This window comes from Bombina bombina, chromosome 6 (assembly GCF_027579735.1).
Source record: "Bombina bombina isolate aBomBom1 chromosome 6, aBomBom1.pri, whole genome shotgun sequence".
NCBI classification, from domain to species: domain Eukaryota; kingdom Metazoa; phylum Chordata; class Amphibia; order Anura; family Bombinatoridae; genus Bombina; species Bombina bombina.
In genome coordinates this window covers 529,406,254-529,433,260 of record NC_069504.1, presented here as the reverse complement: position 1 = coordinate 529,433,260, position 27,007 = coordinate 529,406,254, and the positions used below count along the sequence as shown (strand labels likewise).

The window sequence follows — 27,007 nt, the reverse complement described above, 5'->3', positions numbered from 1 at the left end:
TTAAACAATTTAAATTAAAACTATATTTTTTCTTTATAGACTTTTGGTCCTATATGTATATAGAAGGTGTCCATATCAACCAATGAGAATTAATAATGTAATATGAGCTGCATTTTAAAGGGGTTAAAATAATGTAATATGAATTATTCATTTTCCTGTAAATTACCACTAGTAAAATAGTATACTTGTACCACACTATTGCTGATACGCATGTAGCTGCTTTTTAGAGGCTGTAGACTTATTTCTGACACGCTACAGATCACCCTGCAACTGCTGAATGATTGTTGTATAAAATGTACACAACATGATTTAGTTTAATATATTTTAAGTGTTTTTAAACAAGACATTTGTCCTTCAAGAATCTCTACACAGCAAAAGTACACTTTCAGAAGGCAAAAATGTAAGGGGAATTGTTAACACTACTCCCCTGGCTATGCTTGAATTCTGAAGTGGATTTTTACAGTTGAATTAACTGATTAGTGACTAACAGGGACATAAAAGTCAAACTTGAAATGTGCATGAGTGCATTTCATTTTTGTATAGAAGCATTTTTTCAATACATGAAGTAGCAAAAACTAAATTTATGGTGACCCCTTGTACCCTGATTCAAACATTGATTGTGCTATATAGAGCCAGTGGTAGCATGTATCTCTTCAGCAGGAACTCAATTTGTGTCATACACGCCTCTACCCACTCTCTAAGCAGTTACAGTGTTTGAATAAAGGTGCATGTGGCACACACAGCATATGTGCATATGCCACTGAGACAGTGATAGCTTTTACTAGAAACATTTTCTTTTATAAGGTGGTGAGAGTCAATAAGCCATTACTCCTAGGATTAAACTCCTGGCAACTAGGAGAAGGCAAATATTTCTAGTCTTTTCTTTGCCTTCCCAGGTGGAAGGTGAATAATTTAGGGGCTCCAGATTCTTGGTTGAGAGGGGTTCTCAGACCGATTTAAGGCCCAATTTTCCTCTCAGAGAGTTATTATGGAGAGACATAGGAGAGACGAGTATGGGGTATTGCCACAATTACTCATAGTGAGAAGTTAGTCACAAGCCTGCCACATGCACCAGTATTCAAACACTGTAATTGATTAGAGAGAAGGTGGTGGCTTGTATGAAAAAACCTGAGTTCTTGCTGAAGAGATTTATGCCATCACTGGCTCTATAGCAAAATCAATGTTTGAAAATGGTTATGAGCAGCATATGGGCATATGATACTGAAATTGTGATAGTGTTTACTAAACAGTTATACTTTTACAAGTGCATTAAATAATGCCTTTCTTTCATACTGGAATGCATTCATGTATTTTGTTTAATTTTGATCTTTATGTGCCATTAACTGGATGGCATCCTATGCAAATGAATGCAGCTAACCCTGAGGGGGCTCAAAAGAAGATACATTTCAACAAAGAAAAAGTAAAGATAAAATGTATGTTCTTTCAGCGTGTGCGAGAGAGTAAATGTGTGCGTATATATACTGTATATATATATATATGTATATATATATATATATATATATATATATATATATATATATATATATATATATATATATAAATAAATATATATATACATTATTTAAATTATGGCAGAGATAAAAGCATGAGATATACTTTTATGAATTGGAGAATTTTAATATCAGAAATGATTGCTTAGGCAATATAAGACTCCATATAAGATATGCAAATTAGATATGCAACATCTCAGGCTTTTTGCTTCTAATACTGCACAGCAGTCCCCTAATGGGGTAAGTGCAGCAAATACAAAACCACTTATGGACAGCTGTTTTGTTCTTATTAGAACTCTTCAGCAGAAGATAGGTTTTGATTGCTGCTAAGTAAAGCTCATTTCATGGCAAAATCAAAAATTATTAAAATTATGGCAGAGATAAAAGCATGAGATTAAAATCCTCCACTATCCTTACTATCAGAAATGATTGCTTCACACACAAACATATAGATATATTTACACACACACATATTCATACAAACACACCTATTCTTGCCCGTTTAGGTGTCAGTAATTAAGTTGTATGCCTGTACTGTCTGATTCTGCACTGACCATTAGATCATTCTGCAAATGAACACAGTGCCATCCAGTGGCGACAAGCAGCACTGGCATAATTATGCTAAGCGCAGCATATGTATTTGTTGCTTTTTAAACTTTGTTACCTCTTATCCAGTTTTGCAGTTCAATTAATGCAGAAACTTAGGTCAATAATTACATTTATATCATCTAAATACACACTTTATCCACCTACTCAGTTTCCTCTTCCTTTTTATTTTATAAAACTCAAATTTTTGAAAAATATATACAAAGTAATGATTTACTTTCTCTCAAAATTTTCAGCTCAGAAATGCTATGAAATAAAAACACACAGATTCACAATTTATAGAATATTTGAGCATTTTCACAAGATTTCCCAAAAAAAGCTAAAGGGTCAGATTACAAGTGGAGCGCTAATTTACGCTCCCGCTCAAGTGTTAATTGAGCTAAAAGAAAGATTTTTGTGCTCGTCGGGTTGCGCTCGTATTATGAGTTGAAAGAAACTGTTTTCACTTACACGCTAACCCAATGAGTGAACTTAGAATATTGCGTGAAAAAAAGTATGTGGGGGGAAAACACCCCAATCTCGTGCAAACCTGATCCCATATTCTCATGTGCGCTAACCCGACAGAACAGAACATAACAGAATATGTTCTATGTATTCATAAATCAATATCTCTATATATGTCTGATGGTATTTTGGAAAAAACTAAATTTATGCTTACCTGATAAATTTATTTATTTCTGGATATGGTGAGTCCACAGCTTCATCATTTACTGTTGGGAATTTCACTCCTGGCCAGCAGGAGGAGGCAAAGAGCACCACAGCCAAGCTGCTAAGTATAACTCCTCTACCCACAAACCCCAGTCATTCGGCTGAAGGTAAATGGAGAAAAAAAAGGAGTAACACAAGGTGTAGAGGTGCCTGAAGTTTAGACAAAAATAACTGTCTTGAAATAGAAGGCGGGGCCGTGGACTCACCATATCCGGAAAGAAAGAAATTATCAGGTAAGCATCAATTTTGGTTTCTTTCCTAAGATATGGTGAGTCCACGGCTTCATCATTTACTGTTGGGAACTAATACAGAAGCTAGAGGACACAGATGAACAGGGAAGACAAGACAGGCAGACCTAAACAGAAGGCACCATCGCTTGAAGAACCTTTCTCCCAAAAGAAGCCTCAGCCGAGGCAAAAGTATCAAATTTGTAAAAAAAAAAAAAAAAAAAAAAAAAGTATGCAGGGAAGACCAAGTTGCAGCCTTGCAAATCTGTTCCACAGACACTTCATTCTTGAAAGCCCAAGAAGAGGAGATAGCCCTACTGGAGTGAGCCATAATTCTCTCAGGAGGCTGCTGTCCAGCAGTCTCATAAGCAAAACAAATTATACTTCTCAACCAGAGAGAAAGAGAAGATGCAGTAGCTTTCTGACCTTTACGTTTCCCAGAGAAACAAACAAAGAGGGCAGAAGACTGGCGAAAACCCTTACTTACCTGTACATAACATTTTAAAGCACATACAACATCCAAGTTGTGCAACAAACGTTCTTTGTAAGAAGAAAGATTAGGACATAAAGAAGGAACAACAATTTCCTGATTAATATTTCTGGCAGAAACCACCCTAGGAAGGAAACCTACCCTTAGTACGAAGAACCGTCTTATCGGCATGAAAGATAAGATAAGGTGAATCATACTGCAAAGTTGAGAGTTCCGAGACTCTCCGAGCAGAAGAGATAGCCATAAGAAACAAAACCTTCCAAGATAACAACTTAATATCTATGAAATGCAGTGGCTCAAACGGAGCCAGCTGTAAAACTTGAAGAACAAGGTTAAGACTCCAAGGAGGAGTAACAGACTTAAACACAGGCCTGATTCTGACCAAGGCCTGACAAAAAGATTGTACATCTGGCACATCCGCCAGACACTTATGCAGCAAAATAGATAAAGCAGAAATCTGACCCTTCAGAGTACTGACTGACAAACCCTTCTCCAAACCCTCCTGGAGAAAGGATAACATTCTAGGATTCCTGACTCTACTCCAAGAGAAGCCCTTGGAGTCACACCAATAAAGATATTTACGCCATATCTTATGATAAATCTTTCTCGTAACAGGCTTGCGAGCCTGAATCATGGTCTCAATGACCGACTCAGAAAACCCACGCTTAGACAGAACTAAGCATTCAATCTCCAAGCAGTCAGTTTCAGATAAACGAGATTTGGATGAAAGAAGGGACCCTGAATCAGCAGGTCCTTTCTCAAAGGCAGTCTTCACGGTGGGAGAGATGACATCTCCACTAGGTCTGCATACCAGATCCTGCAAGGCCACGCAGGTACTATTAGAATCACTGATGCCCTCTCCTGTTTGATACGAGCAATGACTCGTGGAAGGAGAGCAAACAGAGGAAACAGGTATGCCAGCCTGGAGACCCAAAGAACCTCTAGAGTATCTATTAGAGCAGCCTGTGGGTCTCTTGACCTTGACCCGTACCTTGGAAGCTTGGCATTCTGCCGCAACGCCATCAGATCCAATTCCGGCACCCCCATTCGAGGTTTAAGCTGGAAAACACCTCCGGATGGAGTTCCCACTCCCCAGGATGAAAAGTCTGTCTGCTCAGGAAATCCGCTTCCCAGTTGTCTACTCCCGGAATGTGGATGGCAGATAGACAGTAATTGTGAGCCTCCGCCCACTGAATAATCCGCAACACCTCCTTCATGGTTAAGGAACTTCGAGTTCCCCCCTGATGGTTGATGTATGCCACTGAGGTTATGTTGTCTGACTGGAACCTGATAAACTGGGCTAAGGACAACTGAGACAAATCTGTATAATCCCCATTCCATTGGCTGAGCATGCACAACTGTAGAGCTCTCAAATGGAATCGAACAAAGGGAATGATGTCCATGGAAGCCACCAGCAGACCGATTACCTCCATACACTGAGCCACCGATGGTCGAGCAGTAGACTGTAGAGAGGCAAGAGGAAAGGATTTTGGCTCTTCTGACCGCCATCAAAAAATGTTTCATTGAAAGAGAATCTATTATAGTCCCTAAAAAGACTACCCTTGCAGCTGGAACAAGGGGGCTCTTTTCCAGATTCACTTTACACCCATGGGAACGTAGAAAAGACAACAAGATCTCTGTGTGATATCTTGCTTGTTGAAAAGATGGCGCCTGAACCAATAGGTCGCCTAGGTAGGGCGCCACTGCAATTCCCTGGGACCGGATCACTGCTAAGAGAGCCCCCAGAACCTTTACCAAGGGAAAGAGAATGACTGGGCTTGGCTGTGGTGCTCTTTGCCTCCTCCTGCTGGTCAGGAGAGAAATTCCCAACAGTAAATTATGAAACCGTGGACTCACCATATCTTAGAAAAGAAAACAAAATTTAGCTTACCTGATAAATGTACTGTTGGGAATATCACTCCTGGCCAGCAGGAGGAGGCAAAGAACACCACAGCAGAGCTGTTAAGTATCACTCCCCTACCCATAAACCTCAGTCATTCGACCGAAGGTAAATGGAAAAAAAAGGATGAACACAAGGTGTAGGGGTGCCTAAAGTTTAGACAAAAATAACTGTCTTGAAATAAAGGGTGGGGCCGTGGACTTACCATATCCGTAAAGAAATAAATTTATCTGGTAAGCATAAATTTTGTTTTCTTTCCTAAGATATGGTGAGTCCACAACTTCATCATTTACTGTTGCCAAACTAGAGGACACAGATGAATAGGGAAGGACAAGACAGGCGGACCTAAACAGAAGGCACCACCGCTTGAAGAACCTTTCTCCCAAAGAGGCAAAATATCTAATTTGAAAAATTTGGAAGAATTATTAAGAGAAGACCAAGTTGCAGCCTTGCAAATCTGTTCCACAGAAGCTTAATGGTTGAAAACCCAAGAAAAGGAGACAGCCCTAATGGAATTATCTTTAATTCTCTCAGGAGGCTGCTGTCCAGCAGTCTCAAAAATGAACTATACTTCTCAACCAGATAGAAAAAGAAGTAGCAGAAGTTTTCCAAAAAAACAAACAGGGCACGTACAAAATCCAAGTTGTGCAACAAACGTTCTTTGTGAGAAGAAAGATTAGGACATAGAGAAGGAACAACAATTTCCTGATTAATATTTCTGGCAGAAACCACCTTAGGAAGGAAACCTACCCTTAGTACGAAGAACCGCCTTATCGGCATGAAAGGTAAGATATGTTGAATCACACTGCAAAACTGAGAGTTCTGAGACTCTCAGAGCAGAATAGATAGCATTAAAAAACAAAACCTTCCTTTAATATCTATGGAATGCAATGGCTCAAACGGAGCCTGATGCAAAACTTTAAGAACAATGTTAAGGCTCCAAGAAGGAGCAACAGACTTACACACAGGCCTGATTCTGACCCAGGCCTGACAAAAAAATTGCACATCTGGCACATCTGACAGACGCTTGACTAGCCAAAAAGGTAAAGAATAAATCTTATTGAGAAACCCTTCTCCAGACCCAAGGAATCCTGACCCTACTCTCAGAGTAGCCCTGGGATTCACACCAACAAGATATTTACGCAATATCTTATGGAAATTTTCTAATAACAGGCTAGCGAGCCTGAAACCTGGTCTCAATAACCAACCACACTTGGACAAAATCTCCAAGCAATCAGCTTCAGAGAAAACTAGATTTGTGAGAAAGAAGGAATCCTAACTAGGAAGTCGATCCTCAGGTACAATCTCCAAGGTGTGAGAGACAACATCTCCCCAAAGTCCGCATACCATATCCTGTGAGGCCACACCATGGCTAATAGAATCACAGATGCTCTCTTTTGATGGATACGAGCAAGACTCGTGGAAGGAGAGCAAACGGGAACATCAGCCTGAAATCCCAAAGAACCGCCAGAACAACAATCAGAGCGGACCTAGAATCATACCTTGGAGCTTGGCGTTCTACCAAGACACCATCAGAAACAGCTCCAGCCCCCCTTCTCAATTGATGGAAAGCTGGAGAACAACTCCAGATGGAGAACCTACTCTTATATATGGAGGTCAGATAGACAGCCCCTAATAGCTACCGCCGACAGAACAAGGAGAGCCACCTCCTTCACGGCTAAGGAACCCCAAGTTCCACCCCCACAGAGGCGATATTGTCCAACTGGAACCTGATAAACCGGCTAAGGACAACTGAGGACAAACTCTCAGAGCATTGAAAAACACGCTCCACTCCAAGATGTTGATGGAGAAGCAGACTCCTCTTGAGTCGAAAGTGCTAGCGCTTTAAACAAGTTCCAGACTGCTCCCTAGCCCAGCAGGCTGGTGTCCGTAGTCACAACCCATCACAGAAAAAAGGAAAAATCTGCTACAGCTAGATTCGAACTCCCAACCCTCTAGATACAAGATGGCTAAAGTATCTACCAGCAACTAAAGCTTGAGAAAACGAAGACTGTAGAGAGAGGTAAGAGGAAGAAATCATAGATTTTCTGACCTCCGTTAGGAATACTCGCAAAGAGAACCTGAAACGGTCCTCAAAAAAATCACCCTTGTAGCTAGAACAAGGTAACTTCACGTCCCATCCATGGGAACATAGGACAAAATATTTTCAAAAATAGTTTGCTCAAGAAGGGAAGAGCCCTTAACCATATAATGTTTAAGAATGCAGCCCTGCAATTCTCTAGGAACAAAAGAGTCCATCTAGAAGAACGAATCTTCATAAACTTGAGAAGATCCCAGATAAAGGGAACACGAAATACACATCCTTCATGTTCGTCATGAACAGACCCTCTAGAATCAAGGAGAATGGAAACAACTTCAAAGGACTTTACTCTAGGATACTTGAAAAAGTACTTAGACCACGTTCCCTGAATCAATCACTCCCAGAGAGAAAAGGTTCTGAACCCAGTTCCAGAATGCCTCTCACATACCTGGACTACAGATACGCTAGAAAGGAGAAAACTGTCCCTGGGAGGAATCCTAGATTAGACTAAGACCAGTTGGGATTCCAAAAACCGGACAAAACCAGCAGAAAGAGGAAAAGACTGTCCTCTAGTAAGCTCCGCTTGACGAGTGATAGAAAAAACCTTTATCCACCCGTAAGTCAGAAACCAGGTCTCCTTCTACCTTCCAGACCAAAGTGTTACCCCTGAAGGGAAGCTGCAGAATCTTGGACTTAGAAGAATATTAAGAACTAATCCAATGATGGCCACAAATTGTCACAAGCCTTGAGTGAAAATTGAACCTGCATCTGCAGTTTAAAATAAGCATGCTTGGAGTACAATTGGAAATGTACACAAAAACCCAGCAATTGTACCTGGGTTCGAACTATAAACAAAGAGTTTCCAAGGCAGTCAAGCTGCCGATAGGACACAAAACCCAGCCTTAGTTGTAAAGTATAGGTAGGCTGCTCAGTTGACCAAAGATTCAGCCACAATGTTCCGCGGGCTAGCACAGCAAGTTGACAACGACAAGGTAATTGATGACGTCCAAGTAGCCAAAACCTCCATTAACAATAAACAAAGTGTTCAAGCATACAACTGAAGAAGATGACTTCAGCATCAGATAAAGGAATTATACTGTCCAAGTCTGAGATTTCACCCTCAGATGCTACCTGCGGACCTCCTCATCAAACTTGGGAGAGAGAATAACCTGTGTAGCAGAATGTGGCCCAGAAACATTACTATCTGAAACTTTAAATGTCTTGCATTTTCCCTGTAGGAAAGGAAAAACAAACAAAGCCTCATATATCGCAGAGGATACCTGAGCTGCAAAGTCTGGAAGCAAACACACTGCTCCAGGAGATTGAGAGGAACCGCAGGACACTGCATGTGACACCATAGAGGCTTGGGACATAGAAGGAGAAAGCTGTGGCTATGCCTGAACAGCATCATCCTGAGAGACATGAGGCTTAGAATGCAACAAGCTATACACACATTCAAAAGCTTTGTAAATCATATAAAAATGGCAAGAGACATAAATTTCATAATGCACAGGAACAATCTTGTTCCAAGTATGATAACACTGTCCATATCATGTATTAAGGAATATAATGCTTCTATGAAAAAACTTCACGGTCACTTTAAGCAATTTACAAAACAGAAAAAAATAGTAACAATATGCACTGTCACTTTAAGATTTGATATACCTATTATATACATAATAGATAGACAGCCTCTGTTCAAAAGCTATATTGCTGACATTTTAAATATGGCAGGAGAGAAAAGCTGAAGTACTCCAAAGTACCTCTACTATAACAGGCTATTAGTACGATAATGAAAAAAAACAAAAACTTTAATAATGAATTATCAGTTTGTTAGCATTGCGCTTTAACGTTAAAAACAGAAATGATTGTGTAGCAACCTGAACCGGAACATCGTTCCGATAAGAATCACAGAGTCAAAGTCGCTCTGATTGAAGAGAGACTTATTTCCAAATAAGACTTTTGTTCCGTTCTCATCCTGAGAAAGAGCCGAGGTCACAAGGGCAGTACAGTAGAATCAACAATGGCGCCGCTCCATACAATGGTGCCGCTCTCATTTCAAGGAGGAGGTGAAGCCAAAAAACACTAAGCAAAGCACAGCGCGCAAAAAGAGTAATGCCACGCTTACCTCCTGCATTTCTAATGTTGAGACGGTAATAATGCTGTCTCTAAATCCTGATACTCTAACAAACAAAATAAATTCAATCTGCCTGTATTCTCCTGAGATCCAAAACACTGATGTTTAGCATTTCAATAATAAAAAAAGCATACAATGTGAAAAAGGAACCCCTGTCAGACTGACAAACCCCAGTCGTATATGACATAGATAAATAACAAACACCATCCAAAATTTCCACAGGCTCATTTGCCACCAATAAAGAAATAGCCTCACATGAACATTAACCCCTTCATTCTAACTAAAGGGGCAACAGTCTCTCTCATAAGTCACATTTTTAAGTGCCTGCATACTGCCATAAAGGATATCCTAACTAGGATATATAAGTGTCCCCATAAGTAGTTTACAGGAATCCTTAAGTGCAAATCTCCCACCTGGAAGATAAACAGCACTTACCTGTATCTAGCCGTCCAGCAGGACGACAGCTTACCTGGCATGAGAGGAAGCCACTCCTCACAGAGGCCAGTAGAAAAAGGAAAGATCAGAGCAAACCTGCTCTGGTTTTCTGTACAAGGGCAGCAACATGTTAGGAAAATGCAGCAAAGCCCACCTTACAACTTCCTAACTGCTTTAAAGCCACCACTGCTCTACTGAAGAGGCTAATGTGGAGTACAGCTAGACCCAATCTTGAAGGGAAGAACAGAGTAAACCTACTCTGTCTTAAAATAATAAAATCTTGCTTGTAGTGAAAGAATCCAATTTTCTTCAGTCACCTAGACTTTACTTCCTCCATGCATCAAGGCAAAGAGAATGACTGGGTTTTATGGGTAGGGGAGTGATACTTAACAGCTCTGCTGTGGTGCACTTTGCCTCCTCCTGCTGGCCAGGAGTGATATTTCCAACAGTAAATGATGAAGCCGTGGACTCACCATATCTTAGGAAAGAAATATATATCTATTGTATACCTAAATGTATAGATGATTATATATAGGTATAGATATATACAGATATTTATAGGAATATCTATTTAGAAATAGATAGAACATATTCTGCTATGTGCAGGACACTGGAATGTCAAATATTTACAGTAAGATGCACAGTATAACATTTTATTAAAAATGAATATTGCATAAATATGTTTTTACATGTTTTTATCTACTTAACTGCAAATGGCTCCAATACAGTTTTATAAAAGTCTTATGTGTGTACATATGTATTTATGTGTTTATATAAGTATATATCCACATATATCTAAATAAATACAGTAAATATATATATATATATATATAATATATATATATATATATATATATATATATATATATATATATACATACACACACATATATATCCATCTTTAGACATGTAAATGTATATATTTCTATGTTAAAGCCCTTTGCCTGCCTTTTTGTTCTAACACCTGAGATCTTGCATCTATGAGCCTTTTTTGAGCAATTTTTTTTTAAAATAATTTTTATTAGATGGTGGTATTATAAGTGTAAGTGTACTTTGTAATGTATTTTTGATGTGTTTTGTGCAACTTTTATGTTTCACAAAACAGTTAACCAGAGCTCTAAATTCATGGTATTCATTTGAACGTAAATTGTGATTGCGCTCAATCGATCGCTTTTACTTTCAACTTGTAATACCACTAACCAGCGATAAACCCTTTTCGCTCGGGCGCAAATGTTTACGCTCCACTCGTAATCTGGCCCAAAATTTTTTTTTTAAAAAATGAAGACTCAACTCCAAAACATAATTTATGCTTACCAAATAAATTCCTTTCCTTCCTGGTAGGGAGAGTCCACGACTTCATTCCTTACTGTTGGGAAAATACAACACCTGGCCACCAGGAGAAGGCAAAGACAACCCAGCCAAAGGCTTAAATATCGCTCCCAACTTCCCCTATCCCCCAGTCATTCTGCCGAGGGGAACAAGGAAAAGTAGGAGAAACATCAGGGTATAAAGGTGCCAGAAGAAATAATATAAAAAGGGAGCCCCCAACAAAAATAAATTTCAGGCGGGGTTGTGGACTCTCCCTGCCAGGAAGGAAAGGAATTTATCTGGTATAAATTATTTTTTCCTTCCATAAGGCAGGGAGAGTCAACAACTTAATTCCTTAATGTTGGGAAAACTATACCCAAGCTCCAGAGGACACTGAATAACAGGAGGGAACAAAAGCAAAAGAGGCGGACCCTATTCTGAGGGCACCACAGCCTGCAAAATTAAGTGTGTAAGGAGGACCAGGTAGCCGCCTTACATATCTGATCCATAGAGGCTTCGTTCTTAAAAGCCCAGGAGGAAGCCACTGCTCTAGTGGAATGAGCCGTCATCCTCTCAGGAGGCTGTCGCCCTGCTGTCTCATAAGCTAAGCAGATGACACTCCTCAACCAGAAAGATAGGGAAGTAATAGTAGCCTCTTGCCCCTTACGCTTCCCCATATAGATGGCAAACAAAGAGGAAGATTGTCTGAATCCATTAGTAGCCTGAGCTTCAAAGCACGAACCACATCCAGATTGTGAAGGAAGCGTTCCTTCGCTGAAGAAGCATTAGGACACAAGGAAGGAACAACAATTTCTAGGGGGGAGGAACCCTAGTTTAGTGTGTAAAAACAGCCTTATCAGCATGGAAAACAAGATAAGGAGAGTCACATTGTAAAGCAGAAATCTCAGAAACTCTGCACGCAGAGGCAATACCCAGCAAAAACGGAACCTTTCAGATCTAAACACAGGTCAAATCCTAGTCAGAGCCTTAATAAAGTACTGCACATCTGGAAGCTCAGCCAATCTCTTATGCAGTAACACCGACAGGGCCGATATCTGTCCCTACAGGGAACTAGCAGATAGACCGTTCTCCAGTCCATCCTGGAGAAAAGATAAAATTCTGACAACCTTAACCTTATGCCAGGAAAAGCCACGCTCTTCACACCAGTACAAGTAAGTCCTCCACACTTTATGGTAGATATGACGAGTAACTGGCTTGAACCAGAGTGTCGATAACACTCTCAGAAAACCCTCTTGGCTAAGACTAAGCGTTCAACCTCCACGCAGTCAGCCTCAGAGAATCTAGATTTTGATTAACAAAGGGACCCTGTATCAGCAGATCTTTGCGACAAGGTGACCTCCACTGAGGAGATGAGGACATCCCCACCAGATCCGCAAACCACCTCCTTCACGGCCAAGATGGAGCAATCAGAATCACTGATGCTTGCTCCTGCTTGATGCGAACCACCACACGAGGGAGAAGCGGTAATGGAGGAAAAAGAAATATGCAGCTAGATCAATCAAAATTATAGACACACAGAACTACACACTCAAAATCCTAGACTTGATCAATATAGCTACAGTTAGGGAAACACCTTTTCTGTTTCAATCTTTGGATGCAGAGAAGGCGTTCAATATGATCAATTGGGACTATTTGTTTGCTATCCTGAGCAAAGTAGGCATAACTGGAGCTTTTCATAATGCTCTCACTACATTACACTTATCCCCTTCAGCCTTTGCTAAACTCTTGGGATACCAATCAAAACCCATCCACATTAATAATGGCACACCGTCAAGGATGCCCATTGTCACCCTTACTATTTGTGCTATGCATTGTGCCGCTTGCGGTCAAAATTAAAGACAATCCTGGCATTTCAGGACTCAGAGTAGGAAAAAAGGAATACGAAGTATCGTTATTTGGGACGATATAATATTATCTTTAACCAAGCCACTATTATCCCTTCCCCCCTTGTAGCTGGAGCAGGTGTTGTGTGGGGTAGTGATTATCACATACAACCTGTTGGTTATTGTTTGGGCCCAAAAAGTAGCCAAATGGCTGAATTAAGCACTGTGTATAAGGCCATTCAGATGGCAAGTAAATCAGGGATTTAAAGAATTTGTCATCATACAGATTCAGATTATGTCCCGTAACAGTTTTGTTGAATATCTTCCTGTGTGGAAGCGTAATCAGATGATGAGAGCCCGTAACAAGCCAGTTAAACATGGAAAGATGATACTTGCAATTGATGATATTGTTATCTCTAATGACTTGATTGTCTTTTGGAAGAAGACAAAGGGTCATTCAAAGATGCATGGTATTGACCAAGGAAGGAAATGATTTAGCTGATACAATGGCTAAAACAAGGTGCCCTAGAGGGGGAAATGTTTGACATTGAACACCTTTTTGTCAAATTGCAGTGGTAACCGTCAGAAAATAAAGAAGGATCAAGAAACTATCTGCAGTGCAATGGAGTCAGGCTGCACCTAACGAGGATTGATTACAGTCAAAAAGAGGATCCTGTTGTGGGTAAATTTTACCTTTTTAAGGGAGAATCCTATAGTGTCTAAATTTAGTCTTAAAGATGGTTTGTTAGTTCGGACAACTAATAATGGATCTATACAGTGGGTTGTTCCTACTTCTTTTAGAGGTCTTATGCTGCAGCATGCCCATGATGCACCAACATCAGGTCATCATGGGGAGAGAATTACTTATGAAGTATGCGTGATTATGCATATTGGCCCACATATGATGAAAGATGTTCAGACTTATTGTCAGGGGTGTTTGGTTTTGTTCACAGTTTCAACCAAATTCTCCAACCCACAGGGCACCTTTACAAAAAAGAGGTATGTCTACCCCATGGTCTGATCTACAAATTGACTTTGTAGGACCACTTACAAAAGACATCACGGGGGAAAGCAATACATGTTAAACTGTTACATGTATGTTTACCAATGGGTGGAGTGTTTTTCCATCCCCTAATTGTAGGTCTGAAACAGCTGCTGCTTTTATTAAAGGGCCACTGTAAGTAAAATATTTTCTATGCCTGTTACTAACTAACTACCTTAAATACAATGTTTGATCAATAGCATTTCATTATACATATCTCTACCGTTATATCAGAAATCTTGTCTGCAAATTTAATTGTTTTTCCAAACCCACTCCGTGGGTTATCCTTTGCTCTGTACCAATCATTTACAATACCTAGGTTTCAAAATGGCGCTTTTAAACACAAATGTTATTGGTTTTAAGTATTTTGAACATGCAGTGCTGAAAATAGTGGGCAGGATAACGTGACATTCATCGGCGAATAAAAGATATAACTTTTAGAAACGTTATGAAACTTCGTTTTGGAGAAAATATAGGTCAGTAGTTTTTAATTAATGTTTATTAACTTTAATATTTGGACTTCCTCAGAGAATTGAGTCTAATAGAGGTACTCATTTCACAAGTGAAGTGATGAGAAGAATGTGGTCTATTCTGGGTGTGAAAAGGAAATTACATATGTCCTACCGTGCTGCCTCAAGTGGTGGAGTTGAACAGTATAATCAGTCAGTTGTAAATATTCTGAAAAAGTTTGTGAAGGAATCAGGGAAAGATTGGGATATTAAGTTGCCTTTGGTATTGATGGCTATTAGATCCACTCCCAGTACTGCGACAAAAAGTCTACCTTTTGAACTAATGATAGGTACAAGGATGGTACTTCCACCAGCATTTGTTGTATCGTACTCAGGATCAGAGTCTGATCAATGCATACAACTTATAAATTTGTTGAGAATTAAGAAAGCATTTACAACAGCATTTGCATTTGCTCAGAAAAATCTTGAGAAAGCCCGCAATATGTGCCTAAAATTATTATGACATTGAAAACCACAAAGAAAGAATATGAGGTAAATGATCAAGTTTATCTTTACAATTTTCATAGAAATCAAGTTAGAAGAAGAAGTTTCTTCCATCATGGAAAGGACCGTATGTCATTATTGATAAGCTTTCACCTGTGGCATATAAGATTCTGATTCCTACAAGTGGGAAGTCAATAGAAAAGTGGGGTACACTTAACCAATTGGGTGCCTGTCACCCTAGGTCAAAGTTTAAACTAGAGGGGGGAGAATAATCCATATGAAGAAGAATAATTTACTATGATTATTAAAATGGTTTCTTTAGGGATAAAAAAGTATATATTGTACTTAGTATGTTTTTTCTCCCTATTACAGATAAAACATAATTTATGCTTACCTGATTAAAATGGATTTCTCTTGTAGTGTATCCAGTCGCCACGGATCATCCATTACTTATGGAATATATTCTCCATCCCAACAGGAAGTTCGCAAGAGTCCACCCACAGCAAAGCTGCTATATAGCTCCTCCCCTAACTGCCATATTCAGTCATTCGACCGAAAACATGCAGAGAAAGGAAAAACCATAGGGTGCAGTGGTGACTGTAGTTCAAATGAAAAAATTACCTGCCTTAAATGTGACAGGGCGGGCCGTGGACTGGATACACTACAAGAGAAATAAATTTATCACGGTAAGCATAAATTATGTTTCTCTTGTTAAGGGTTATCCAGTCCACGGATCATCCATTACTTACTGGAATACCAATCCCAAAGCTAAAGTACACGGATGATGGGAGGGACAAGGCAGGTACTTAACGGAAGTTACCACTTGCCTGTAAAAAAAAAAAACCCTTTCTCCCAAAAATAGCCTCCGAAGAAGCAAGGTATCAAATTTGTTAAATTTGAAAAAGTATGAAGCGCAGACCAAGACTCCGTCTTGTAAATCTGTTCAACAGAAGCCACATTTAAAAAGGCCCAAGTGAAAACCACAGCTCTAGTAGAATGAGCCGCAATCCCTTCAGGAGGCTGCTGTCCAGCAGTCTCATAAGCTAAATGAATTATGCTTTTTAACCAAAAAGACAGAGAGGCTGCTGAAGTCTTTTGACCTCTCCTCTGTCCAGAATAGACAACAAACAAGGTGAACGTTTGATGAAAACTGTAGTAGCTTGTAAGTAAAACTTTAAAGCACAAACCACGTCCAATATTGTGTAGTAGACGTTCCTTCTCTGAGGAAGGATTAGGATACAAGCATGGAACAACTATCTCTTGAGTGATGTTCTTGTTAGATACCACCTTAGGAAAAAACCCAGGTTGGTACGCAGGACTACCTTATCCGTACGAAGGACCAGATAAGGAGAATCACATTGTAACACAGATAACTTGGAGACTCTACGAGTCGAGGAAATAGCTACCCAAAAGGAACTTTCCAAGATAAAGATTGATATCTATGGAACAAAAAAGGTTCAAACAGAACTTCTTGAAGAGCCTTAAGAACCAGGTTTAAGCTCCATGGTGGAGCAACAGTTTTAAATACAGGCTTGGATCCAACCAAAGCCTGACCAAATGCCTGAACGTCTAGAATACCTGCCAGACGCTAGTGCAAAAAAATAGACAGAGTAAAAATCTGTCCCTTTTAAGGAATTAGCTGACAACCCTTTTCTCAAAAACATCTTGGAGAAAAGATAATATCCTGGGAATCCAGGCTTTACTCCATGAGTAACCCTTGGATTCATAACAATCAGATATTTACACCATATCTATGTTCAATTTTCCTACAGACAGGCTTTCATGTCTGTATTAAGGTATCAATGACTGACTCGGAGAAGCCATGCTTTGATAACATCAAGCGTTCAGTCTCTAGGCAGCCCATCTCAGATTGATTCTATTTAGATGGTTGAAAGGACCCTGAGGTAGAGGGACCTGTCTCAGAAGCAGAGGATGACATGTCCACCAGATCTGCATACCAGGTCCTGCGTGGCTACGCAGGCGCTGTCAAAAACACCAAAGCCCTCTCCTGCTTGGTCTTGACCTCCGAAGGAAATCCCACTCCCCCGGAAGAAAAGTCTGACGACTTAGAAAATCCACCTCCCAGTTCTCAACACTTGGGATATGGATAGCTGATAGACAAGAGTGAGTCTCTGTCCAGTGAATTATAGTAAGACTTCTAACATCACTAGGGAACTTCTATTCCCCCTTGATGGCTGATGTAAGCCACAGTCGTGTATATTGTCCGACTGAGTATGATGTACCTCAGAGTTGCTAACTGAGGCCAAGTCTGAAGAGCATGGAATATCACTCCCAGAATATTTATTAGAAGGAGGGTCTCCTCCTAAGTCCACTATCCCTGAGCCTTCAGGGAGTTCCAGACTGCATCCCAACCTAAAAGGCTGGCATCCATTGTAACAATTGTCCCATCTGACCTGCGGAAGGTCATACCCTTGGACAGATGGACCCGACATAGTCACCAGAGAAGAGAATCTCTGGTCTCTTGGTCCAGGTTCAACAGGGGGACAAATCTGTGTAATCCCCGTTCCTCTGACTGAGCATGCATAGTTGCAGCGGTCTGAAATGTAGACGTGCAAACGGTACTATGTCCCTTGCCGCTACCTATTAAGCCGATTTCATTCATGTACTGAGCCACCGAAGGGCGCGGATGGGATGAAAAACACGGCAGAAATTTAGAAACTTTGACAACCTGGACTCCGTCAGGTAAATTTTCATTTCCACAGAATCTATCAGAGTCCCTAGGAGGGAAACCCTTGAGATTGGGGATAGAGAACTCTTTCCTTTTTCACTTTCCACCCATGTGATCTCAGAAATGCCAGTACTACGTCCGTATGAGACTTGGCAATTTGGACGTTTGACGCCTGTATCAGGATGTCGTCTAACTAAGGGGCCACTTCTACGCCCCGCGGCCTAAGGACCGCCAAAGCGACCCCAGAACCTCCATAAAGATTCTTGGGGCTGTAGATATCCAAAAGGAAAGAGCTACAAACTGGTAATGCCTGTCTAGAAAGGCAAACCTGAAAAACGAAGGTGATCTTTATGCATCACAATGTGAGGATAAGCATCCTTCAAATCCATTGTAGTCCTCTATTGACTCTCCTGGATCATAGTTAAGATGGTACGAATATTTTCCATCTTAAATGACGGAATTCTGAGGAATTTGTTTAAGATCTTTAGATCCAAAATAGGTCTGAAGGTTCCCTCACCTTGGGAACCACAAACAGATTTGAGTAAAAACTCTGTCCCTGTTCCTCTCTTGGAACTGGATGGATCTCATACACAATGTAAGAATGCCTCCTTCTTTATCTGGTTTGCAGATAATTGTGAAAGGAGAAATCTCCCCTTTTTTTGGGGGGGGAAATCTTTGAAATCCAGAAAATATCTCTGGGATATAAATTCCAATGCCTAGGGATCCTGGGCATCTCTTGCCCACGCCCGGGCGAAGAATGAAAGTCTGCCCCCTATAGGATCTGTGACCGGATAGGGGTCCGTTCCTTCATGCTGCCTTAGAGGCAGCAGCAGGCTCCTTGGCCTGCTTATCTTTGTTCCAGGTCCAATTGTCTCCAGACCGCCTTGGACTGAGCAAAAATCCCCTCTTGTTTTGCCTTAGAGGAAGTGGATGCCACACCTGCCCTGAAGTTTTAAAAGGCACGAAAATTAGACCTTCTTTGGCCCTTGATTCCTATCCTGAGGAAGGGCATGACCTTTTCCTCCAGTGATATAAGCAATAATCTCCTTCAAACCAGGCCCGAATAGGGTCTGCCCCTTGAAGGGAAGTTAAGTAGCTTATTTATTAAAGTCACGACAGCTGACCATGATATAAGCCATAGCGCTCTGCGCGCCAGTATAGTAAAAAACAGAATTCTTAGCCGTTAGTCTAGTCAAATGAACAAAGGCATCAGAAAACAAAGGAATTGGCTAGCATAAGCTTGTCAAATATATTCATCCAATGGAGTCGCTAACTGTAAAGCCTCATCAAGAGACTCAACCCAGAACGCCGCAGCAGCAGTGATAGGAGCAATGTATGCAAGGGGCTGCAGGATAAAACCCTGTCGAATAAACATTTTTTATCCATTGGATCTAAAAAGCACAACTGTCCTCGCCAGAGGTAGTGGTACGCTTAGCTAGAGTAGAAACTCTTCTCTCCACCTTAGGAACTGTCTGCCAGAAGTCCCGTGTGGTGGTAACTATTAGAAAACATTCTTCTAAAAAATAGGAGGGGAAGAGAAAGGCACACCTGGTCTATCCCATTCCTTATTAAAAAAAAAAAACCTCTTTAGGTATTGGAAAAACATCAGTACACACCGGCACTGCATATTATTTATCCAGTCTACACAATTTCTCTGGCCCTGCGATTGTACACATTCATTCAGAGCAGCCAAAGCCTCCCTGAGCAACAAGTGGAGGTTCTCAAGCATAAATTTTAAATGTAGAAATAACAGAATCAGGTTAAATCATCTTCCCTGAGTCAAAAAAATCACCCACAGACTAAGCATATTGTGAGGTAGTATCATACATGGTTCTTAAAGCGTCTGTATGCTCTGTATCTACCCCCAGAGCTATCTGCTTTCCTTTAATTTCAGGTAGTCTGACTAATACTGCTGCCAGAGTATTATACACCACCTTTGCCATGTCTTGTAAAATAAACGCTATGGACGCCCTTGATGTCCTTGGCGCCATTTGAGCGTGAGTCCCTGAAGCGGGAGTCGAAGAGTCTGACACGTGGGGAGAGTTAATCGGCATAACTTTCCCCTCGACAGAATCCCCTGGTAAATAAACGCTATGGGTGCCCTTGATGTACTTGGCGCCATTTGAGCGTGAGTCCCTAAAGCGGGAGTCAAAAGGTCTGACACGTGGGGAGAGTTAGTCGGCATAACTACCCCCACGACAGAATCCTCTGGTGATAATGTTTTTAAAGACAAAAAAATGATCTTTATTGTTTAACATGAAATCAGTACATCTGGTACACATTCTAAGATGGGGTTCCACCATGGCTTTAAAACATAATGAACACAGAGCTTCCTCTATGTCAGACATGTTAGAACAGACTAATAATGAGACTAATAAGCTTGGAAAACACTTTAAATCAAGTTAACAAGCAAATATATAAAACGTTACTGTGCCTTTAAGAGAAACAAATTTTGTCAAAATTTGAAAAACAGTGAAAAAAGGCAGTAAAACAAACGAAATTTTTACAGTACATGTAATAAGGTAACAGAGCATTGCACCCACTTGCAAATGGATGATTAACCCCTTACTGCAAAAAAACAGATCAAAAAAACGACATAGACGTTTTTAAAAACAGACACAACAAAACTGAAGTCTTTTTAGCCCTTTAGAAATGTCCTGTAGTATTCATGGGACTGCTGAGGGAATCTGGATAATTCATTTTGTAATTTTAACTGCGCAAAAAAGTGCTAAATTAGGCCCCTCCCACTCATATTACAACAGTGGGAAGCTTCAGTTAACTGTTTCTATGCAAAATTTAAGCCAGCCATGTGGAAAAAACTTAGGCCCCAATAAGTTTTATCACCAAACATATGTTAAAAACGATTAAACATGCCAGCAAACGTTTTAAAACACATTTTTACAAGAGTATGTATCTCTATTAATAAGCCTGATACCAGTCGCTTTTACTGCATTTAAGGCTATACCAACATTACAGTGTTATCACCAATGTACGTTAAAAAACGATTGAACATGCCAGCAAACGTTTTAAAACACATTTTTATAAGAGTATGTATCTCTATTAATAAGCCTGATACCAGTCGCTATCGCTGCATTTAAGGCTTTACTTACATTACTTCGGTATCAGCAGTATTTTCTTAGTCAATTCCATTCCTAGAAAAATATTTTACTGCACATACCTTATTTGCAGGAAAACCTGCACGCCATTCCCCCTCTGAAGTACCTCACTCCTCAGAATGTGTGAGAACAGCAAATGGATCTCAGTTACGTCTGCTAAGATCATAGAAAAACGCAGGCAGATTCTTCTTCCAAATACTGCCTGAGAAAAACAGCACACTCCGGTGCCATTTAAAAATAACAAACTTTTGATTGAAGAATAAACTAAGTATAAATCACCACAGACTCTCACGACCTCCTATCTATGTTGAGGCTTGCAAGAGAATGACTGAATATGGCAGTTAGGGGAGGAGCTATATAGCAGCTTTGCTGTGGGTGGACTCTTGCAACTTCCTGTTGGGAAGGAGAATATATTCCATAAGTAATTGATGATCCGTGGACTGGATACACTTAACAAGAGAAATATCACCTTCCAGTTGGGTTTGGATTGATGAGATCCAGGATGTTGGCAGTTATCTGGACCATCCTGTTCCTGTGCCAGGGTGTCTCGATTGAGATTCATGTACAACCTGTGATAGAACCTGGACCATCTTCTTTGATCATGCTTGAGGAATCACCTGGTTTCCTGATTACCAACCAGAAAGTTTTCCCGAAAAATATTCATCAGTCTGGATCCTAAAGTTGCTATTGGAAAATATTTTGATGTTTTCAAAGTTGAATCATCAGAAATAAAATTTTGGTATCAAGAACATGGTAAAAGGATCCAGTCTACTACTAAGGAAATGTTGGGGTAGTTGCAGAAGTCTTTTCCTGGTGGATCTTACAATGTACAATCATGTACCAAATGTTCACCTGGAGTTATTGCTGGATTAGTTGCAACATCCTTTATCGTTTCTTCAGCTGTTACTGTCAAATTCCATTTCCATCAGTAAATTTGAATCATGAAATGTCAATTTTCCGTAAACAGATGGCAACCATGATGGAGACTGTTAATGATACTGTTGTGACCATTAATTTGCATTCAGGTCTTTATATCCTAGCTATAAAGGTTCAATGTAAGCAAGAACTGTTAAGTTTTTGGACCCAGCGGTATATTTTACAGGAAACCGGTTACAAGAGATCCAAAGTGGAATTGAGAGTCTTGTTGAGGGACATATTCCATTATATTTTGTCAATAAGGACATTATGGAAAGGATGTTGATGAAATGCAAATAAACATTGCTTTTGATGCTGGTTCTGCTTTGCCACTTTACATTGATCCCAAAAACATGGAACTTTGTTTTCTAATAAAGGTGCCACATATGCCATGTAATGATATTTATCAATTGAAAACTGTACATAATGTGGGTACTTGGAGATGGAATTGTGGGTTAATGATTCTATGGTATAAGAATTTCAAGAGGGGAAAATACCTTCCTTCTCTTAGTCTTCGGATGGTTGACCATAATAATCGCCCATATAAGACAGTGATCTAGACTAATCTCATCCATCCTAGTCGGGGTAAAATAGTCTAGATGAGGGGGAATATGTCATGAATTTTTCATGACAGAACAGACTCCATGTTGTTTTTTTTTTATTTAAGCCTAACCAGGGCTCATCTATTATAACATTGAATTTTGTTTTCCTTAGTCTTGCTGACTTGAGAAGTTTCATATCAATATGTTTTCCATTATTCAAGGTAGTTTATTTGCTTAGGCCCCAACTAGTCGCTTATTTATGTAAATAAGTGCAGTTTATAACCTTGATTGTAGTCTAGGAATGTTGGGGTAAACATAAATATAATAAGTATTTTTCTAATATTTTTACCCTATATGTGAGAGCCATCTACTGTTAGAACAATAATATTTCATCTAATTAATTTTATGTTAATTATTAAAATATTATAATTAATGACTCCTCCTAGATGAGAGAATGGGAATATATAGGGTCTAGCCTAATGACCCAGACCTTACATATGCCATGTAATGATATTTATCAATTGAAAACTGTACATAATGTGGGTACTTGGAGATGGAATTGTGGGTTAATGATTCTATGGTATAAGAATTTCAAGAGGGGAAAATACCTTCCTCCTCTTAGTCTTCGGATGGTTGACCATAATAATCGCCCATATAAGACAGTGATCTAGACTAATCTCATCCATCCTAGTCGGGGTAAAATAGTCTAGATGAGGGGGAATATGTCATGAATTTTTCATGACAGAACAGACTCCATGTTGTTGTTTTTTATTTAAGCCTAACCAGGGCTCATCTATTATAACATTGAATTTTGTTTTCGTCAGTCTTGCTGACTGAGAAGTTTCATATCAATATGTTTTCCATTATTCAAGGTAGTTTATTTGCTTAGGCCCCAACTAGTCGCTTATTTATGTAAATAAGTGCAGTTTATAACCTTGATTGTAGTCTAGGAATGTTGGGGTAAACATAAATATAATAAGTATTTTTCTAATATTTTTACCCTATATGTGAGAACCATCTACTGTTAGAACAATAATATTTCATCTAATTAATTTTATGTTAATTATTAAAATATTATAATTAATGACTCCTCCTAGATGAGAGAATGGGAATATATAGGGTCTAGCCTAATGGGAGGGGGTCGTTTTACTATGCTTGGGAACTGGTCACATAAGATATGGAGTTGGTAATTTGCTAAACAACTACAGAGGTCCGAGATTATTGGATTATAACTGCTGAGGCTAGTTGAGCCCACTCGGACAGACCTACGACCTTACAGTTTGATTCCTGTCTGCAAAGGGGGAATTTATTTACTTTGGTGATGTATGAAATTGAGTCACTATAAATGTTAATGTCATTAAGATTTACACTTTACATTTATGTAAAATACCTTTGTCTATTTTATCAGGTAAATTAATTAATTGTTTTATAGCCTGGTGTTTTCCTTTTAAAAATTCCTACCACCTGGTCTTATTTGTCGACAATAACATCGGGTGAAACAGGAATTATGATAGATTATTATCTGACGGTTTGTCATAATTATTAATTTACCTGATTCTCTGCAATTACCTTAGAGGGTTTATAACCAAATATTTTGTTCCTATTATCATGCCAATGTTTATGTTATTTTGAAAATATGATTTAATTATCCTTATAGTTTTATCTCTGCATTATTATCGCTTTAATTGATTATTATAGGACTGTAGTTTATTTCTCTGTATTATTTTGATTGCTTAAGTTACTATTAAATGCTAATTATTTTTCCAATCAAAATACTTTAATAAAGCTAATTTTTGTGATTCATCTGGTGTCGGTATAATTAATAGACTGATAACAACTAAAAGGATTCGGATTTTGTTTATTATCTTTTACAAGTTATGATAAAAAATGTGTCATTAAAAATTGTACCATTTCACATAATATACTTTTATAGATAAAGGTAATATTCATAACACATCAATTTGGACTTTTATCTGACTATAAAATTAATGAGGACAAATGTGAGGATTTAAGTATTAAATTACCCCAACACACAAAAAAAGTACTCAAATTAAACTTCTCATTCAAATGGGCTTAGGAAACGCTTAAATACTTAGGGATACACCTTCCCGCTAACATCTACACCATATACCAAGCAAATTATATCCCTATGTTTACACATATTGGAAAATTAATCACAAAATGGATATCTCTTTATAGCAGGATCGTGTCAACAAAAATGTAATTGCTACCCAAACTGCTCTATTTAATCCGTTCCTTAACGTTTTCGATACCGATATCAGAGCTTAATACTCTACAGAACGAAAAAATGCGTTTTGTTTGGTAGGGGGGGGGGGGAACTAGGATTAATAAAAAAAAATGATGTGCACTCACAAAAAAGACGGAGGGGTAGGACAACCAAACTGAATCCCATATTATCATTCCGCACGAATGACCCAGACCTTACATTATTTTAAAGAAGATCACAATATTCAAAGGGTGCAAATTAAAGGTGAGGTTACAGACTGACTAAATTTCTAGATTGCTATGGGCACAAAAGAATTTTAGACATCCTCTAAAAAATAATTATATAGCGATCTCTCACACTATATTCCTCTGGAACAAGCTATCTGCAAAATACCCTTTAATTCAAGACAGATCTAAAGTAACCCCTTTGAAAATACCACATTCCTCGATTAACTTACAAGTGCAACAGAAACAGGCTAATAAAGGTCTCTATAGAATAGCTGACATACTAATTGAGGATAAATTAATGTCATATGAGAAGTATACTGCCCTTGATCCCACTGATAGGAACACATGGTTTCACTACTTGCAACTGAAATCCAGGGTGCAAGAAATATTAGGCACTACCAAGATCCCTACAAATAATACATTAGAATCTCTATATCTATCCAAAGAATATATACGAGGCATTATATCATTTCTATATCTAATTTTTAACAATACCCCTAAGGAGAGCAAGACACGACTAATGTAAAAATGGGAACAAGACTTGGGTAATACTTGGCCTCTTAAGATGTTGACAACTAATTTATCTAACGGACTTTCATTCTTACATAACGCCGCTCTCAAAGAAAATTTCTTGAAGGTTGCCTTTAAGTGGTACCTTCATCCAACCAGGTTTGGAAGACTAGAAAGCCTTTCCCCACAGTTATGCTACAGAGGATGTGGAGAGAGGGGGTCGTATATACACATGTGGTGGCAATGCAACAAAATCAGGGGTGTATGAGAACAGGCCTCTGTCCTTTTGAGTTCCTTAATTCAGAAACAGATCATACTAACACCTAAACAAGCTTTATTACTTTTCCCGATTCCACAAGTTCCAAAAAGAAACCAGAAATTAGCCATGACCATTTGCACCATTGTTAGAATAAGCTTAGCTTTTCAATTATAAGTAATAAAATAGTACACCACTATAACATGGCTAGTTTGGCAGCTGAAACTTTAAATACTAAAGAAAGCTTTCTTATACAATGGGAACATTTATAATGTTTCATGAAGCCAGAGAGAGGAGAGGGACCTAGTGTGTGTACACCATAAAGTAAAACATATGTAGTTAGGGAATGGAGAGCCGGGACCAAACTACTGAAGATTATCAGTTGCACCATGAGAAAAACAAATCACATGATTATTTGTATTCAGGTAGAGCACTTATACTCCATAATAAATTACAGCATATGGACTAATCCAAAAGAAGATAGAACGACAGTACAGACTATTTTAAGGAAATTTTTATTCTGTTGTTTGTACTATCTGTGACAAATATACAAAACATCTAAAGGCAATTTCATATTTCTAATATGATGGATTATTTTGTTTATGTTTATTAACTTTGTAAAAATACAATAAAAACAATTACAACATAAATATTAAGATTACAACAACCAGCAAGAATGAGTCTTAATGTAGAAACAAGAAAATAGAGAGACGCACTCACTGAGACAGAACAATTGCTAGAAAAACGTCCGCGCTTGTCCACAAGGCCAGTGTCACTTCAGGGTGCAGTCTCTTTTTGCACACTATGCCTTTTCACAGAGAAAAAATATCCTGTAGCATATCAGTCTGATTCTGCCCAATGACAGTCTAGCACCGAAATACCAGGCAATTCTTCTATAAACAAGACAAACAACAAACCCCAGAAGTATGTTTCGGCCTCTCTTGGGCCTCGTCAGTGAGGTGCAGTCACATATCTCTAGGGCATGTGTGCAAGGAGTCCATATCTGGTTTCCCCCTTTTACTCTTAGGGAGACCTAAGAGCAATTTACATAAAAACAAGAAAATAGAGAGACGCACTCACTGAGACAGAACAATAGCTAGAAAAACTTCTGTGCTTGTCCACAAGGCCAGTGCCACTCAGGGTGCAGTCTCTTTTTGCACACTATGCCTTTTCACAGAGAAAAATATATCCTGTAGCATATCAGTCTGATCCTGCCCAATGACAGTCCAGCACCGAAATACCAGGCAATTCTTATCTGAACAAGACAAACAACAAACTCCAGACGTACGTTTTGCCTCTCTTGGGCTTCGTCAGTGAGGTGCA

At 39.2% G+C, this 27,007-nt stretch overlaps 1 protein-coding gene across 1 annotated transcript in view; it reads right to left on the bottom strand.

Moving 5' to 3' along the window:
- The window catches only part of ATP8B4 (ATPase phospholipid transporting 8B4 (putative)), a 932,005-nt gene that overhangs the window by 602,744 nt on the left and 302,254 nt on the right, over positions 1-27,007 (bottom strand). The gene's annotated exons all lie outside the window — the stretch shown is intronic.